A 17,672-nucleotide genomic window follows, 5' to 3' on the forward strand; every position below is an offset into this window, starting at 1 on the left:
GAGATGTTGAAGAACAAGCCACGCGGTGAAGAAGATGAAATCTGGAAATATTTCTTGTTTGATCCGCTGAAGCTTGTTGCCAAGTTTGAACTCTGTTTGCCGCGCAAAGCTGACCAATCGCGTGCCTCCACTGAATAAATGGCACGCTGCGTTTTGATCCTGGGAGCGGATAATTACTAAACTGCCACTGATTCCATTTAATTAAAATAAAACATTGAATAATTATTTAAAAATCATATAAATCTTAGAAAAATCATAAAAAAATAATGGAAAATCAGAAAATTATGAGGTTTTTTTTTATAGCTCCCATTTTTCCTCTAGTTTTTTATGAGCATGATTTTAGAAGTTGTGCATGATGGAAAGTTGACTTTGCTTAGGGATGTTTTGACCTATGTCATTTTGTTGTACATGTTGCCATTTTCAATGTGAAATACTCATACCTTAAAAGAAATTCTTGAAATTTTTTGTGGTGATTCTAGACATGTTGCTGGTGATTTACATGTAAAGTTCATGATTTTTGGATACCTGTGGAGTGAGATATGATTTTTTGAATCTAGGTGTGACAATTTGTGTCACACCTAGTTAGGTCAACTTCATGAATTTATTTGCCTGGCCTATGATTGTTGGAATGGATTGAAATTTTGCATGGATGATCATTGATGTGTTGAGATGTCATGTGAATTTTTCTGGATTTTTCTATGGCATTTTCAATTTGATTGATATTTTTCTTCACTGTGTGTTCATTGTGCAAGCTTGTGTGACACATGTTTGTATATCTTGTGTGAAATTCTCATATGGTTTTGGATGAATGTGAAATTTGGTATGCTGATTATAGACACCTTGTAGGACATCACTGTTTTGGTCCCATTCATTTCTTAAATGTTCTCACTGATTTATGAATTTTTGAAGTGAATGCATGTGTTGATACCTTGAATTGGCTTGAATAATTGTGTCTGGATTTCTTGATTTTCATTGCCTTAGTTCCTTTTGTCCAATTGAGCTGAAAATTGACATGCTATACCTTGAATATTTCCTGTTTAGGTGTGAATTATTTGAGGATTTTTGGAATTGTTTTGGTATGCTTTTGATTGAAGTTATGCTGTTTGGACATTGGATGTTGCATTTGACCTAGTTTGTGATGTTTTGGTCATGAAATGAATGTGGTGAATGATATGAGTGTGGGATCAATTGCATTCGCTTTCTATTTGCATTAATTTGGTTTTGGTTGAGAATTGTTTGCTGTTTAGAATTTTTTCTCCCTTTTGGACCCTAGGCTTGGCCTAGTGGTCTAGTTTCTCACATTTGGTGTGGATTTTCAGGATGAAATGCATAATGCTCAAGGAGAATGCTTCAAGTCAATTAAATTGAGGTTGTTGGATGTTTTGAACTAATTTGACTTTGTTTTGTAGGTTGTGAAGCTTGAGCTTGAGCTTATAGCTTGCACTTGTGTGCATTAATCTGTGTTGTTTAATCTGTATAGTCTGACTGATTAACATTTGCTGTTTATTGTTGTTTGTCTGAGTACTGATGATACTTGATTGATTTCAGGTACATTTAGTCGCTTACAGTTCTTTAAGAACTTGCTTGCTGCTGCTTGGTTTTTTAACCACTTGAGGTAGGACTTCTATTCTTCATGTAGTCTGGAAGACCTGGCCTGTTACTTGGCCAGGCAACTGTCTGAAGTCCTCCTTAAGAGGCGATGTTTGTGGTTGTTTACATTTGTGCCAAGCAGGTAAAGACCTCTATGAGGCAATTGGTGGATCAAAGGGATATGTAATCTATCCCCCACTATTCTGTGAGTCGTCCCTCTGCTCACACGGCCGTGTGTTGATGCATTGGGACACAAACCCAAGATCTCGTGCTGTTGCACAATCGAGTCAGAGTCTTTGAGCGTAGAAGGGTCCCTCCATTCTGGACCCATGCTCCTTTGTCTAAAAGCTCTCCCTGGTCAGGGATAAGAGCTGTGAGGTCTCATCCTCACTTCACCTTTTCATCTGCTTCACCTTGGCCTCGTAATGGCAAGGTTAAGAGCGAATAATACCCATGTACAGATGACTTGCTTCGGCAGTCAAACCCATTGTGTGAGCCTCACTTGATTGGCTATAGTGTGTGCTTTGTGAATATTTGTTTGCTCTGTTTGCTTGTATGCTTGTATGCTTGCTTTCTTCCTGGATAGGATTAGCTTGCAGTTGTGCAAGTAGGTAGAAACCTCAACGTAGGGTAATGATGCATGACAACACTAGGCTCGAGTACAGCTCCCTGGTAGTGTGTCTTCCCTTGGTTTCTGGCTAGATTTTCTTCCCCTTGAGGGGGAACTACATCGCCCTGATCCTCGTTCCAGACGAGGTATGTAGGCAGGAGACCGTGCGAGGTCTCTCCGGGCACTTTTTTTCTTTTTGTGTGTGTTTACTTGTTATCGTCTGGCGAGTGTTTTGGTTCGGATGCCGACGTAAGTCTAGTGATTGGCGGTCGGGCTCCACGTTTGCCCTCTGGCGTGTGTTTTGGTTCGGATGCCGACGTAAGTCCAGTGATTGGCTGTCGGGCTCCACGTTTGCCCTTTTGAGTGTGTTTTGGTTCGGATGCTGACGTAAGTCCAATGATTGGCTGTTGGGCTCCATGTTTGCCATCTGTTTGTGTGTTTTGTGTTGTTTGGCGTGCGTAAGCCGAACTACAGTGGCTCTGATTCTCGTTCCAGACGAGATATGTAGGCATAGGATGCGATGTCCTATCGAGCTCCCTTCTCTTAACCCCACCTGCGTTCCCTGTGTGTGTGTGATGTTTAGCAACCTTTTCTTTTCTTAGAACGTGGATCCCGTCGAGTACGACGGACGTGAGGGGTGCTAATACCTTCCCTTGCGTAACCGACTCCCTTACCCTTTCTCTTTGGTCGCGAGACCATTTCCTTTCCAGGTTTCTCTGAGCGTTTCCTTTCCCTATTTTGGGATAAATAACGCACAGTGGCGGCTCTGTGTTGTGTTTTTGTTTGAGCCTCGCCGGTTGTTTTTTCGCGGATGCGACAGATGTAATCCCCTCTTCGTTGGTTATCTTTATCCAATATTCGGTATGGATATTCCTTCATTTTTTAGTATACCACCCAGTAGCCGGTGATATATCTCTTGGATAATTTCTCTGATCAAGCAATTTATCCCCAGCGATTCATCTTTCATTTACTCCTTGTTTGGTAATGATTGTTTCTCCCCTTGATTGGTCATCATTTTATACCTATTAACCGGTATCTCGATGTTCCTTTCTTTTCGGTCGATTTATCCTTTATTAACCCAGTAACCGGTTGTGGATAATCTTTCATGCGAGTATGTTATCTACGTTATGACGGTAATAGATAATATATCTCATGCGCTCTTCAGTCGAAGTCTTTTTCTTCCCCAGTTGAGTAAGATTCGTATTTCCTTGTGGATTCGAATGTCCATCCTGTAAGTCGAGTTTGCTTTTTCAGCTCCCCTTTCGGATGATGAGTGTCTTGGAAATATTCCCCAATTCACGCCTGGTTGGTCACCTATTATATGCCCAGTAACCGGTATCTCTGGTGTTCCTTCCTTCTGCTCCATCTTTTGACTTTTGTCCCCTGTGGAGTCAGATTTTCCTGAGTTGAAATACACCTTTTAGGTTTTCCTCGGATGTTTTGGATGATTGATATCTCTCACCCTTATACCGGTCTTAGATATTCTCTCTCCTTGAGCGTGTTGTTCTCTCATCCTTATACCGGTGTTTTGATAACATGTCTCTTTGAGTTTATTACCCAGTAACCGGTAATATCTCGTTTGTTTCTTTCCTCAGTCGAGTCCTTTGTGGATTTCCCTGTCTGAGTCCGGATTTTTATCCGAAGTATCCTTTTATGGATAATTTTGTTGTATTGGCATATTCCCCAGTACATGCATCTTTCCTCGACGGAGTCCGTTTGTGGACATCCCCACCTGGGTCCGGATTTTTATCCGAAGTATCCTTTGTGGATAGTTTTGTTGTATTGGCATATTCCCCAATACATGCGTCTCTGCGTCAGATCGAGTCTTTCCATTGATTTATTTTCATAGAATTCCTTCGTGTCTCCCAACAAGCTTCAAGTCGTGACCTGCTCACGCATTTTTACCCTTATTACCCCCCAGAGTCTCTGTCTCCCTAGTGAGTGTATTAATCCTATGGATTTCAGTTTCTCCTGATTTCTTTTTTCTTTGTGGACACATATCCCCACAGAGTATTAACTTTTGCATACATACATTTGCATCATGAGGTCTCTTGGGGACCAAAATTCGTCTCTTTGTTATTATTTAAGCCCATTCTACCTCGTCGAGACGAAGATTTTAACCTTCATATATCCGACTAGAATAACCTTAAATAGGGGCATCTGTAAGACCCTAATTTTGACCCTAAGATCCCTCATGGCATCATAACATTGCTCATTTACATTTGCCTCAAGGATCATAACATCTTGGCTCCTTTACCCTTGGGTTTGTAACTTTTGTGAGTTGGTTTGAGACCACCAAGCATGCTTGAATTGTATATTATTGCTTTTCTTACTTTGTTTACTAACCAAAAGCACAAAAATATGTCACTAACTTATTTGTTTTTGAAGTTTAAGCAGTCATGTGATCCAAGGCTCCTAGGAGGCCCCTATACCCAATAAAATGGCCAGATGAAGATGAAAGCAAGCATGACAATGGTTCCCAAAGCTCTCAATCATCATATATGCCTCTCAAGTATCTCAATTTGTCAATTTTATCAAGATAAACCAAAGGGCTTGAGGATTGTTTCCCAAGGAAAACCTAATTCGGCTTTGCATTGATTGTGCCTTGCTCATGAAGCAACCTCAACCTATGATCAAATTCAATCAAAGGAAGTTATTTCATTCATCATTTTATGAATATTTTGAGCCTACGTGAGTATCCTCAATCATTTATTCATCAAGTTTTGAAGTTTGGACTTGAGAAGTTGACTAGTCAATTCATCTGACTAATTTGAAATCCACTGTGACCTAACTTTTGATGTGTTGGTCAAATGAAGATGATCCCAAGCACAAAATTGTTCTTAAGAACCATATGAACAACTTTCATGTTCATCAAAAATTCATTTGAAACTTGGAAGGTCATTATTCATTTAAAAACATTATATGTCATTTTGACTGAAACCCTAATTTTAGGTCAACTTCCCAAGGATCTAACTCCTTCATTTGTTATGATTTTGAGGTGGGACCAAGTGAATTGGAAATTTTAAGATGTCTACTTAAATTGTTATGTTGGACAAAATTTCATAATCCTAAAATAAATACATGTGATAATACAAAACATTATAGGTCACTTTGGACCAAATCCATTGAAATGTGAAAAAGTCCAACTTCAAGTGCCCATAACTTTCTCATCAAAAATCCAAATGATGCAAATTTTAAGTCCAAATTGATTTTCTTTAAACTATCTACAACTTTAATGTTGAGGATTTTGTCATTTGAGGCTTGCATCATTGAAACAGAAGGGCTTGAAGTTGTTCATTTTTGGCTAATTTTTCAAATGCATGTTTTGTACCTTGAACTTCATGGCTAGTTTTCAATATTTTCCAAACTCCAAAAGGATTTTTGTTCAACATAACTTTTGTTCCTTATGTCAATACCTTTTCAACCATTAGCCACATGCTTATGTTTGGATTTTCCAAATGGGCTTTTCGAAGAAATAAAGCTTTATGATCAATTATGCATTTCATGTTAAATCTTGATACACAAGACATTGCCTTGCCATCTGCACGTCCAAACTTGCTTCATTTGAGTTCAGCATGTAAAACCAATTGATTTTGGGCCTCACATGCGCCTGTACAGGCCCATGCATGGAGGATCCAACTTCATGCACACACGAGTTTTCCACCTCCTTGCATCAGCCATCTATAAATAGAAGGCATTACCTCACTCAAATCTCAACCTGAAGGCGCCTGAACCTCTGCTGGTTTGATTCCCCAACCTCTCACCAAAGGAATTTGCATTTTCACTTTTCATTTTCAAGTGTGATTTTCAACAACATCAGTTGATTATCATCATTAATTCCTAAGCCTAGCTCTCATACCAAGCATCAGGATCAAGCTGCAAGCAAAGGATTGGTTGAATTGTGTTCACAAAAGCTGCTCAACAAAGGTTTATACCTCATCTATTTTGCTTCAAATCTTACTGTTTATTGTGCATTGCTTGTGTTGGTTTGCATTTCTGAAGTCCTCATGTGAGAGGCAAGCCAATGGTGGCTTTGATTTTGTGAATTGGTGAACTTCAGATTGAGCACCTAGTTTTTCAACCTCAGATTTCTTCTTTCATAAGAATCTTGAGCAAAAACTAAGGTCACAAGGGTGATGTACATCACCCCAACTTTCATTTGGTATATGGATCGCGTGTTTTAGTTGAGGTTGCAAAACCTGCAACTGGTGGCCGGACTGTGCCTTATCACCGGAGAAGACGGTGGTTTCCACCACCGTCCCCACGCGTCTGAACCATGGCCGTTGGATGTTGATTCCCAGATTTAATCCTAGCCTTGCATTGTTATGACTTCATTTAATGTTGCATACCACGCGTTTGACCAAGGTGTATGATGAGCGCGCGCCTAGGAGCCTTGTGATCAACCACGTCAATTAATGAGCGATGATCCAAGCGCTGTGGTTTTTTCTAATTTCTTAATTTCTATTTTAATTTCTCTTAATCCATTTATTTTCAAAAATTCACAACTTCTTTATTTGGAATCACAAAAATATGGGACCAATTGCAAAAAATTTCTCGTAAATTCTAGTTTCATAAAATGATTTTTAATTATTTTTGTGATTCCATTTAATATTTTTTGTGAATTATTTCATTTCTGATTGTTTTTAATTCATTTAAAATACTTTTAGATATTCAAAAATGCCAAAAATATTTTCTAAACATGTATGAATGATGATAAGTCTATGAAAAATATTCTCATCAATTTCTTAATTGATTTGAGATTTTAGTTCATATATGTTATTTTTCTCCATTTTTAATTGTTTAAAATTAGTTTCTGTTTTCAAAAAATGTTGAAAAAATTTGTCAAACCTTGTTTGACCATGTTGGACTTATGATGATCCAATTGGACTTATCCAAGTTGATTTGAATTGGATTTGAAGTTTGACCTTTATTTGTTCATTCTATTTTATGCATTATTTTAATTCCAAAAAATACCAAAAATATGTTTGACATTTCTTGACTTCTAATCTTCATTTCACTTATGTTTACCAGTGATTGATGTTGATTCCATTCATGTTTGATCAATGTATTTTGGTTATGTCATTTGGATTTTCATTTTGTACATTACATTTCCATCTTAATCTTCTTCTTTTTCTTTTGACCAATGAGTTAATAATTTGTGGTTAGCCTTGACATATGAGAGGCTTAACCTTCTTTGATCTAAATCAAATTCATCTTAATCAAAGATCAAGTGAATTGCTTTGTGCCCAAGATAGGTTGCTTCTTGGTCAAGCAAAAAACCTAAAATCCATACAAGGTCATTCTTCTTTTCTTTTGGCATGGCAAGTTGTAGGAGCTTGGCTTACTAGTCATAATCTCTAACTTATGTTTAGTTGCCTATAGTTTTATTGACCGGCCTCAGATAGGTGTGACTACTACATTAGTCCACTTACGATTGCTTAACATAGCGCTAAATTGCCTTATGACACATTAACACTAACTACTAATTACTAACTTTTAATTCAAACATTTAATTCTTGCACTTTACTTTAATGCAATTTAATTTCTTGCTCATTTATTCATATTGTCTTTTTCTTTTGCTCACTTGAGCTCATGTTTATGTTTATGCCATTTGCCTTTTGCTCACTTGAGCACATTATTGTGTAAATATTTTGTGCTTGTTTTGTTTTGTTTATGTGAACCAATGCTAAAAGGAGAAAGGACTTAGACTTAGGATCTTACCTATCCACATCACCCCACCATACCTAGGCCTTCTTTTCGTCTTCTTCAAGTCCTTTTCATTCAAGTGCAATCACATTTAGCCCGTTATCCGTACATACTCATAGTAAGGTGACCGGTTAGTGATTATGATCTTAAGCATGAGGCTCTGGTACATAAGTTGGTGTAACCCCTTTATTTAACCTAATTTTGTAGTTGTGGGGGATTGGATCGTAATCCACCCTACCAAGTTCAGCACCAGATACCTCTGAACCAACCAACAATAGGCATATTCTTATATATATTTTTTTATTTTTCTTCTGCATGTTTCGCATGTGTCTTTATTTTGCTGGGTTAAATGACCGTGTGAGAGTCACCTAGCCCGGATTTTCATATGACTTGAGAATAAAGCAGGAATTTTTGTGATCATTCACTTATTTTCATCGGTCCCCTACGTAGAGCATGCTTAAGTCGGAGCTGTCTGCAAGGATAAACTACTTAAGGACTTATTTGGAACAAAAATTAGGGCCACAGCATATGGGGTGTCGGGATCGACTCTTATAATCATGAAGCCTACGGTGTTAAGACAATATCGATTTTTAGAAAAAGTTTTCCCAAGTCTTTTGCATCCCGTCATAAACCTGTCTTATAGCCTGAATATTCAAGATGCACTGTTTTCTTTGCTCGCAAAATGTTTCGGTAAGGTAAAAGAAATGGGAGAAATACGGATACACTACACAGATGACTCGTCAAACACATGTTATTTTATTGAAAAGAAAAGGCAAACAACTAAAACGCACAAAACATACTAAAAATAAAGGAAAGCGATAAAAAGCGATAAAAATATCCTCCCACATATAAACTAAACATTGTCCTCAATGTTTCGATATGAGATAGGGTAGGAGTAACCTGAAAGAGAGAGAGAGAGAGAGAGAGAGAGAGAGAGAGAGAGAGAGAGAGAGAGAGAGAGAACTATGGGTGATCACCAGTACCGTCACCGTCACCGCCCTGGTCAGGATGCTTGGGTCGACGATGTCTGCTACGAGTACTAAGGCCTTCCTGCAGCTGCCTAGAGCGACCTAAGAGAGACCCTTGGGTGGCCTCAATAAGTGCGAAGTGACGCTCAGTAGCCTGTTGCTGGCGATGCTGCTCATTAGTGATCGCAAGTAAGGACTCAGTGATAGTCCGATGTGTTTGCTCACTACGCTGTTGAGAAGCTACCATAAAACTCATATTATCTGTCAGTTGTTGGTTTATGGTATTCAGAAGGGTGTCACGCCTTTCCTCTCGAGTTAGGTGCTCGCGCCACATCTCCTCAGTGATGTAAAAACCGGGAGTGGTACATGCAAAATGGTCAGAAGAAGAAGGTGCAGTGTGTGCAGGTGATGCAGTAGGAATATCATGAGCAGGTGACTGGTCGCGCCGGTCATACTCATCATCGGTCCCTTGCTCATTGTCCATAGGAACATTAGGTGGCAAAGGACCGGTAAAAAGTGGAGCATCAAGATCATACGTCCAGTTCCTTGCATGTCACACATCTGTATGCTAAGAGCAAGGTAAAACAACACTGGGTATAGCTACACCATGGATCATGAGGTGATAACCACCTGCTCGCCGCACCTTGCATAATTTCATATCCTTCAAAAAATTTAAGTTAATGGTGCGGTGAGGGAGTGGTTCCAAGGTGGCTAACTCAGTGTTGAGATTTAACGTTATAGCAATAGAAGTTATTAAACCACCGAAAGAAATGGTTCCTCCCTTTTTAAGAATGGAAGACATATGTGCAAGCATAAAAGGAACAGGATTGATCCTTCGATTAGTGAGGCAACCCTGTAAAAATAGCAACTCTCGGGCATTTACTTTGTTAGAATTTTCCCGACCATATATAGTACATGCCAAAAGGTATCGAAAAATACGTATGGCCGGGTTATGAATATTGGAAGCTAAAATTCCTTCAAAGGAAGTGACAGCCACATTTGATAATCTATTCCAAAAAGTAAATGCTTTGAGTGCCCATTCAGCATCTAAGGGTGTCTCACAGATGGCACCTTCACCGTAAGGCATTCCTAACAAACTTGTTAAGGCATCGGTAGTGTACTTGTATTCCACATTAAACATTCTAAAACAAACGGTACCAACCGTGCTAGCAGTGTCAGGGTAAACAGTGTAAATTAGGGAACTCAAAAACTCCCTAGTTAGCCTATCATAGGTGGGTGCTTTATTAGCAAAAATATCGTGTAATCCTAAAGTATCAAGCATATGGAAAACACTATGGTATGTCCCTAAAGTGTACAAAAAAATTTCGTCTACATACCTGGTAGCGAGGATTTCCCGTGATCGCAATTTTTGTAAAATCTTGTTTTGTCGCTCTCCGGGTTTCCTCCGCGAAGAATGATGTTGTTGAACTCCATTCCTGCCATTAATGGTGAGTGAAGAGAAAAATGGGTGTTTATGGAAAGGAAGTGAAAATGGAGTTTTAGTGGGTTTTTGGTGGAGAAATGGATGAGGGAAGTTTGGAAATGGTAATGGCTTGGAGTTAAAATGAGGAAGTTGAGATTTTTTTGTGGACTTTGGTGGAGTTGGGAGGAAGAGAAAATGGGTTTTTAGAGGTTGAAGAAGGTGAAAAGGGTGAAATTGGGTCGGACATCATGGGGGCCGCCATGGCTTCGGAATTGGTTGGGCCGGATTCGTTCATTGCTTCTTGGGCCACAACTTTTTGTCTTCATTTTTGCAAGAAGGGGGGTGCACATAGGTTTCTATGGTATGCTATTTTTTTGATTAAGCTTGACAAAATAAAATAAAATAAAATAGTTAAGTGAGATAAAATAAAATGGACATAAAACATAATAATAACAATGCATATATATATATATATATATATATATATATATATATATATGTGTGTGTGTGTGTGTGTGTGTGTGTGTGTGAAGAGTTAGCAATAAGTCACGGGTCGAGAGATCCTAGGAAAGAAAAAGCAAGCATAAAGTCAAAAGGAACAATAAAAACAAGCATAAATAATAAATAACGGGAAATAGGAAAATCAAACGGCATCTCTCGGTTGGTGATAACATCAATGCTCAGGGACTAGTGGAGTCTCCTCGACTTAATACCCTCGGAGCTCTGCGATTTGGTGTTGGAGGTCCGCGATCTCATTATTCAGTATATCAACTTCAGTGGCATGTGTGGTATCTGATACTTCGACCTGCAAAGCAACTTCAGCAAGTTATTGGTGGAGTTGGGCTATCTCCATACGAAGCTTAACCAGCTCAGGTTGTATGCTTGGACTCTGAAGATTTGGATTATTGGTGAGGAATTTGATTCTGATAGGTGCGATTTTCGGCTCGTCTATTGTCTCGCCTTGGCCTTATATGGCGTAGGCCCAGTTGGCCTGATCATAAACACGGGTTACCTGAGGGTCCGGTAAAGTAAAGTAGTGAATTACCTCACCCTCGATCAAGAGCCTGTATTGATCCAGTTGGAAGGAAGATCTCCTCATGAGGCCACGGTCCAGACAAAAGTCAATGTCCATCAAAGTATAGCTGCAATAAGACGTCAGGTGAAATAATCTTCTATCAAGTCTAGGGCGGAGGCTATATGAGTCACCGTGCTTCCAACGTGTATAGGGCTCACAGTGGAGCGAGCATTGAGATAAAGACTCTCGATCAGAAAAGCTCCGCAATCTATTGGGCGTGACTAAGTGGTATAGTACATGAAGAAAATTTCTTCAACACTTACATGTGTATCAGTGTCACTCTTCCCCAGGAAGGTGTGGGCAAGAATCATCTGAAAGTATCTGAAAGCAAGATTATAGATCTTGTTAGAGATTTTGGTGGAAGGGTCAGGGCTACCTCCATATGTAATGTCACTCAAGAACTTCTCAACGTCTCTACTCAGGAAATAGCTCATGGAGAGCTCAGATGAGGCATCATAAGCAGTCTGAAATCCAAGTAAGTCACTGAAACGCTTGTGGTTGAATGTGTATTCTGTCCCAAACAACCTGAAATTAATGTAGCCACCATCACTAGCATGACCAACATAGGGCTCGTAGCGAGCTCAAGAACTCCAAAGTGAGGTTCCTGTAAGTCCCATGCATCGCATCAGTATACTCAATCCATTGCAACTGATTGCACAAATGCCTGACACTAGGCTCAATGCCTAATGCCTCCATGCAGCTTGAATCAGGATATCTTGTGGGCAGCATTGGGCGCTGGGAAAGCATGGCGTAACGCTGCTCCTGAACTGGGTCACGAAAGATCACTGGCATAGTGTCGAAATTCTCCATCCTGAAAAGTTAGGTTAAAAACAGAGGACACCTGAAATGGCAAATATTGTAAATGTTAGTATATATATATATATATATATATATATATATATATATATATATATATATATATATATATATATATATATATATAATATATATATATATATATATATATATATATATATATATATATATATATATATATATATATATATATATATATATATATATATATATATATATATATATTAAAATTATAAATTGAAATAGTAAAAGTAAAGCAAAGGAAAAGAAATCATGGGTTGCCTCCCATGCAGTGCGTGTTTAACGTCGTTAGCTTGACGATTCGAACTTTATATATCAGAGGTAGGAATTGGAGGGTCGATCAGAGTATGGCCAGGGCATTCTGTGGGGATGTCACCTCCTTGGTATTGCTTCAGTCTTTGTCCATTTACCACAAACAGATTATAGGAATTGTTCCGGATTTCAACTACTCCATATTTTAGGATTTTGGAAACCTTAAAGGGGCCTGTCCATCTCGAACGCAACTTACCTGGAAAAAGACATAATCTCGAATTGAAAAGGAGGACAGAGTCGCCTATATTAAATTCCTCTTTCACAATCCTTTTTTCATGCCATGCTTTGGTTCTTTCTTTGTATATAACGACATTCTCGTAAGCGTTCTGGCGGAGTTCCTCCAATTTATGGATATCGAGGATTTGCTTCTCGCTAGATGCTAGGTAATCCAAATTCAGGGTCTTGATGGCCCAATATGCCTTGTGCTTGAGTTCAAAAGGTAAGTGGCATGACTTCCCGTAGACTAACCGGTATGGTGTAGTTCCAATAGGGGTTTTGTAAGTAGTTCTGTAAGCCAACAATGCTTCTGTTAGCTTTTCAGACCAATCTTTTCTGGATATCGAAACAGTTTTCTCCAAGATTTTCTTAATCTCTCTGTTAGATACTTCCACTTGACCATTAGTCTGGGGATGATATGGTGTTGCTACTCTGTGTTTTACTCCATACTTTCTTAAGAGTTTATCAAATATCCTGGATATAAAATGTGATCCACCATCACTTATGATAAGTCGTGGTACTCCAAATATGGGAAAAATAATATTTTTAAACATCTTGATGACTACTCTTATGTCGTTAGTGGGTGATGCTATAGCTTATATCCATTTGGAAACATAGTCAACGGCTACCAAAATGTACTTGTTTCCCATCGAAGATGGAAAAGGTCCCATGAAATCCATACCCCAGACCTCAAATAATTCCACTTCTTGGATGTTCTTCAAAGGCATTTCGTGACGTCTTGAGATGTTTCCAGCGCGCTGGCACTGGTCACATTGGACAATATAAGTATGGACATCACGCCATAGTGTTGGCCAATAAAGACCAGCTTGAAGGATCTTAGCATATGTCTTGGATGTGCTTGAATGTCCACCATAGGGTGAAGAGTGACAATGCTCTATGATATTTCAGACTTCTTCTTCCGGGACGCAATGTCGAAAGATGTTATATGTTCCTCTTTTAAAAAGGAGTGGTTCGACCCAATAGAAATGTCTTATATCTTTAAAGAACTTCTTCTTTTTTTGATAATTTAAGTCAGGTGGTATGATATCAACGACTAGATAGTTCACAAAATCAGCGTACCATGGTACTCTGCTAATTTCTGAAACTGTCCCAAAGTTGTCTCTATCAGGTTCAAGGGGAACGATATCTAACTTAGCTATCAATCTATCATAGGTGAAATCATCATTTCTAGGTAAATGGTCTGGCTTCAAATGCTCTAGTCTGGAAAGATGGTCAGCAACTATGTTTTCTGTTCCTTTTTTGTCTCGAATATCTAAGTCGAACTCTTGTAGCAAAAGGATCCATCTGAGTAATCTAGGTTTCACATCCTTTTTTCTTATAAGGTAACAGATAGTTGCATGGTCTGTATAGACTATAATCTTAGATCCGACAAGATAAGACCTAAATTTATCGATTGCGAAAACTACAGCTAGGAGTTCCTTCTCTGTTGTTGTATAATTCAGTTGAGCGGCATCTAGGGTTCTACTAGCATAATATAGTACATGTAATTTCTTATCTTTTCTTTGCCCTAAAACAGCTCCTATAGCGAAATCGCTAGCATCACACATTATTTCAAAGGGTTTAGTCCAATCCGGAGTTTATAAAATGGGTGCTGAAATTAATGCTTGTTTTAAATGGTTAAAGGCTTCGATACATTTTTCATTGAAAATGAATTCAACGTCTTTCATCAGAAGGCAGGTCAGTGGTTTTGTTATTTTAGAGAAATCCTTGATGAAGCGTCGGTAGAAACCGACGTGTCCAAGAAAACTACGGACTTCTCTGACTGTCTTAGGAGGGTTAAGGTTTTCTATAACTTCTATCTTTGCTTTGTCGACCTCAATGCCTCTTTCAGATATTATATATCCTAACACTATGCCTTCTTTAAGCATAAAGTGGCACTTCTCCCAGTTTAACACAAGGTTAACTTCTACGCATCTCTCTAGGATTTTCTCAAGGTTAATGAGGCAATTCTCAAAGTCAAAACCACATACCGAGAAATCGTCCATGAATACTTCCATAATTCCGTCAAGATAATAGGCATTCGTCTGTAAGCAAACGTTCCGTAAGGACAGGTGAAAGTTGTTTTCTCTTTATCCTCGGGGTGTATGGGTATTTGGAAAAATCCAGAATATCCATCCAGATGACAAAAGTAAGAGTGTCTGGCAAGACGCTCAAGCATTTGATCTATGAATGGAAGGGGGAATGGTCTTTCCTAGTTGCCTTATTGAGCTTCCTATAATCTATGCACATACGTCATCCGCCTTCTATACGTTTAGCTACATGCTCGCCCTTCTCGTTCTGCACGACTGTGATGCCTCCCTTTTTGGGTACCACATGTACATGACTTACCTATTTACTATCGGAGATTTGATAGATTATATCAGCTTCTAGCAGTTTAAGGACTTCCTTCTTTACCACGTCACTCATTACATGGTTGATTCTTCTCTGATGTTCTCTGGAAGGTTTTGAATCCTCCTCTAGCGAGATCCTGTGCATACACACGGATGAGCTTATACCTTTTAAATCAAAGATATTGTACCCTAAGGCAGAGGGGTATCTTCTTAAAACATTTAAGAGTCGGTTTGTCTCGTCTTGGTTTATAGTGGCACTAACTATTACTGGGCGGTTCATTTCTTTATCCAAAAACTCATATCTTAGGTTCTTGGGCAATTCCTTAAGTTCTTGAGCTGGTTTTGGAGAATTTGGTGAAACGTCTGGAGTAAGATCCAAACATTCGTTAGTGTGAGGTTCCGTTTCCTCTAGCTCGTCATCCTTTTCATTCGGGTTTGAAAATGGTTCGATCACAGGTTCTTCTTGATCAAATTCCCTTATGCATTCATTTATGATATCGATCACATAACATGTGTCTCCTATGATTGGTGCCATTAGGAACTTTGAAAGAATAAACTCAATCTTTTCATCCCCTACTTCGAAAGTTAATTTTCCTCTTTTAACATCTATTATAGCTCCGGCTGTTGATAGAAATGGTCTACCTAAAAGGATAGGGATGTCGTCGTCTTCCTTGATATCCATGACCATAAAGTCCGTCGGGATATAAAGTTGACCGATCCTAACTGGGATGTCTTCTAAAATGCCTACAGTGTACTTAACAGACCTATCGGATAATTGGAGGGACATCTTAGTTGGTTGTAATTCTCCTAAGTTTAACCTTTTACATACATCTAAGGGCATTAAACTCACACTAGCACCTAAGCCTAGGAAAGCTTTGTCGATCACATGACTCCCTAGAATGCAAGGTATAGAAAAACTACCAGGGTCTTTCTCCTTCTTAGCAAGTTTATTCTCGGAAATAAAATTGCATTCCAAGGGTTTGGGATCGTCAAGCCTACGCTTGTTGGTTAAGATGTCTTTGAGAAATTTGGCGTAAGATGGAATTTGGGTGATTGCTTCGGTTAAAGGAATCTCTACATGAAGCTTTTGTATTACTTTTATAAATTTTTGGTATTGGTTATTGCTTTTGGTTTGTTAAAGTCTTTGCAGATATGGGATTGGTGGTTTATACGGGGGTGGTGGTTTGTTAGTTTTATCCTTGGCTTCTCCTTCTTGGTCGGTTTGTTTCTCGGGTTCCACCGGTTCCACTTCTTGGTTTGTAGGTATATTTTATTTAGAAGCTTTGGACTCGCTCGTTGCTGGGTTATGAGGCCCTTCGTAAGCGGTCCCACTTCATAATGAGATAGCGTTAGCTTGCCCTCGAGGGTTGGGTTGAGGTTGTCCAGGGAATTGTCCTCCAGGCGTAGTTTGTGGGGCTTGGTTTTGTGCTACCTGTGAGATCTGGGTTTCAAGCATCTTGTTGTGAGTGATTATCTGATCAACCTTGGTTCCTAATTGCGTTATCAGTTTGTTTACGTGAATGGTCTGGTTTAGGAATTCTTTGTTTTGCTGAGTCTGGCCTGATATAAAGCTCTCCATGATCTTCTCAAGGTTAGACTTCTGAGGCACAACTTGCATAGGTTGATTTGGTTTTTGGGCTTGATAACCTTGTGGTCTTTGAGGTGCATAATTTTGGATAGGGTTCTGGTTTTTATAGGAAAAATTCGGGTGATTCTTCCATCCAGGGTTGTAGGTGTTTGAAAATGGGTTACCTTGGGCGTAATTCACTTGGTCGATGTTCAGGTCGTTCAAAAGGTTACATTCCGCCGATTCGTGTCCTTTAGATCCACAAAGTTCGCACTCTGTGTGGACTACCGCTGTGGTGTTAGTGTTTGTAGACATATGTTCGACCTTAAGGGCTAAAGTGTCCATTTTCGCCTGCATCATGTCCATAGAGCTTATCTCATGTATTCCACCTTGGGTCTCCTTTTTCTCTATTGATGCTCGTTCAGTTCCCCATTGGGAATGGTTTTGGGCCATATCCTTAATTAGGTCACAAGCTTTAGGGTAAGGTTTGTTCATCAGCGCGCCACCAACGGCAGCGTCGATGCTCATCTTTGTGTTGTAATGGAGTCCATTGTAGAAGGTATGAACGATCAACCATTGTTCTAGGCCATGGTGTGGACAGACTCTTAATAGCTCTTTATATCTCTCCCAAGCTTCAAAAAGCGATTCTCCTTAGTTTTGAGTAAATCTAGTTATTTGGTTTCAAAGAACGACAGTCTTACTGGGGGGAAAATATCTAGCAAGGAATACTCTCCTAAGGTCTTCCCAGGTAGTTATTGAATTAGCTGGAAGTGAATCTAACCATGAACGTGCTCTATCCCTGAGGAAGAAAGGAAATAATCTTAAACGGATCGCATCAGGTGAAGCACCGTTGGTTTTAAAGGTGTCGGCCAGTTGGATAAAGACTTTTAAATGTTGATTTGGGTTCTCAGTAGAGAGACCCGTGAATTGGTTTTGTTGCACTAATTGCAGTAAAGATGGTTTTAGTTCGAAATTGTTGGCAGGAATAAGGGGTTTACTATACTAGAACTAGGTTCC

At 39.2% G+C, this 17,672-nt stretch overlaps 1 non-coding gene across 1 annotated transcript; it reads left to right on the forward strand.

Moving 5' to 3' along the window:
* The first annotated feature begins 17,238 nt into the window (after positions 1–17,238).
* LOC127108977 (small nucleolar RNA R71) lies at positions 17,239–17,345 on the forward strand. Its single transcript, XR_007796468.1, has one exon. It is a non-coding gene; the product is annotated as a small nucleolar RNA R71 (small nucleolar RNA).
* The last annotated feature ends 327 nt before the right edge of the window (positions 17,346–17,672 follow it).

The sequence above is a fragment of the Lathyrus oleraceus genome, chromosome 7 (genome assembly GCF_024323335.1).
Source record: "Lathyrus oleraceus cultivar Zhongwan6 chromosome 7, CAAS_Psat_ZW6_1.0, whole genome shotgun sequence".
Classification (NCBI taxonomy): Eukaryota; Viridiplantae; Streptophyta; class Magnoliopsida; order Fabales; family Fabaceae; genus Lathyrus; species Lathyrus oleraceus.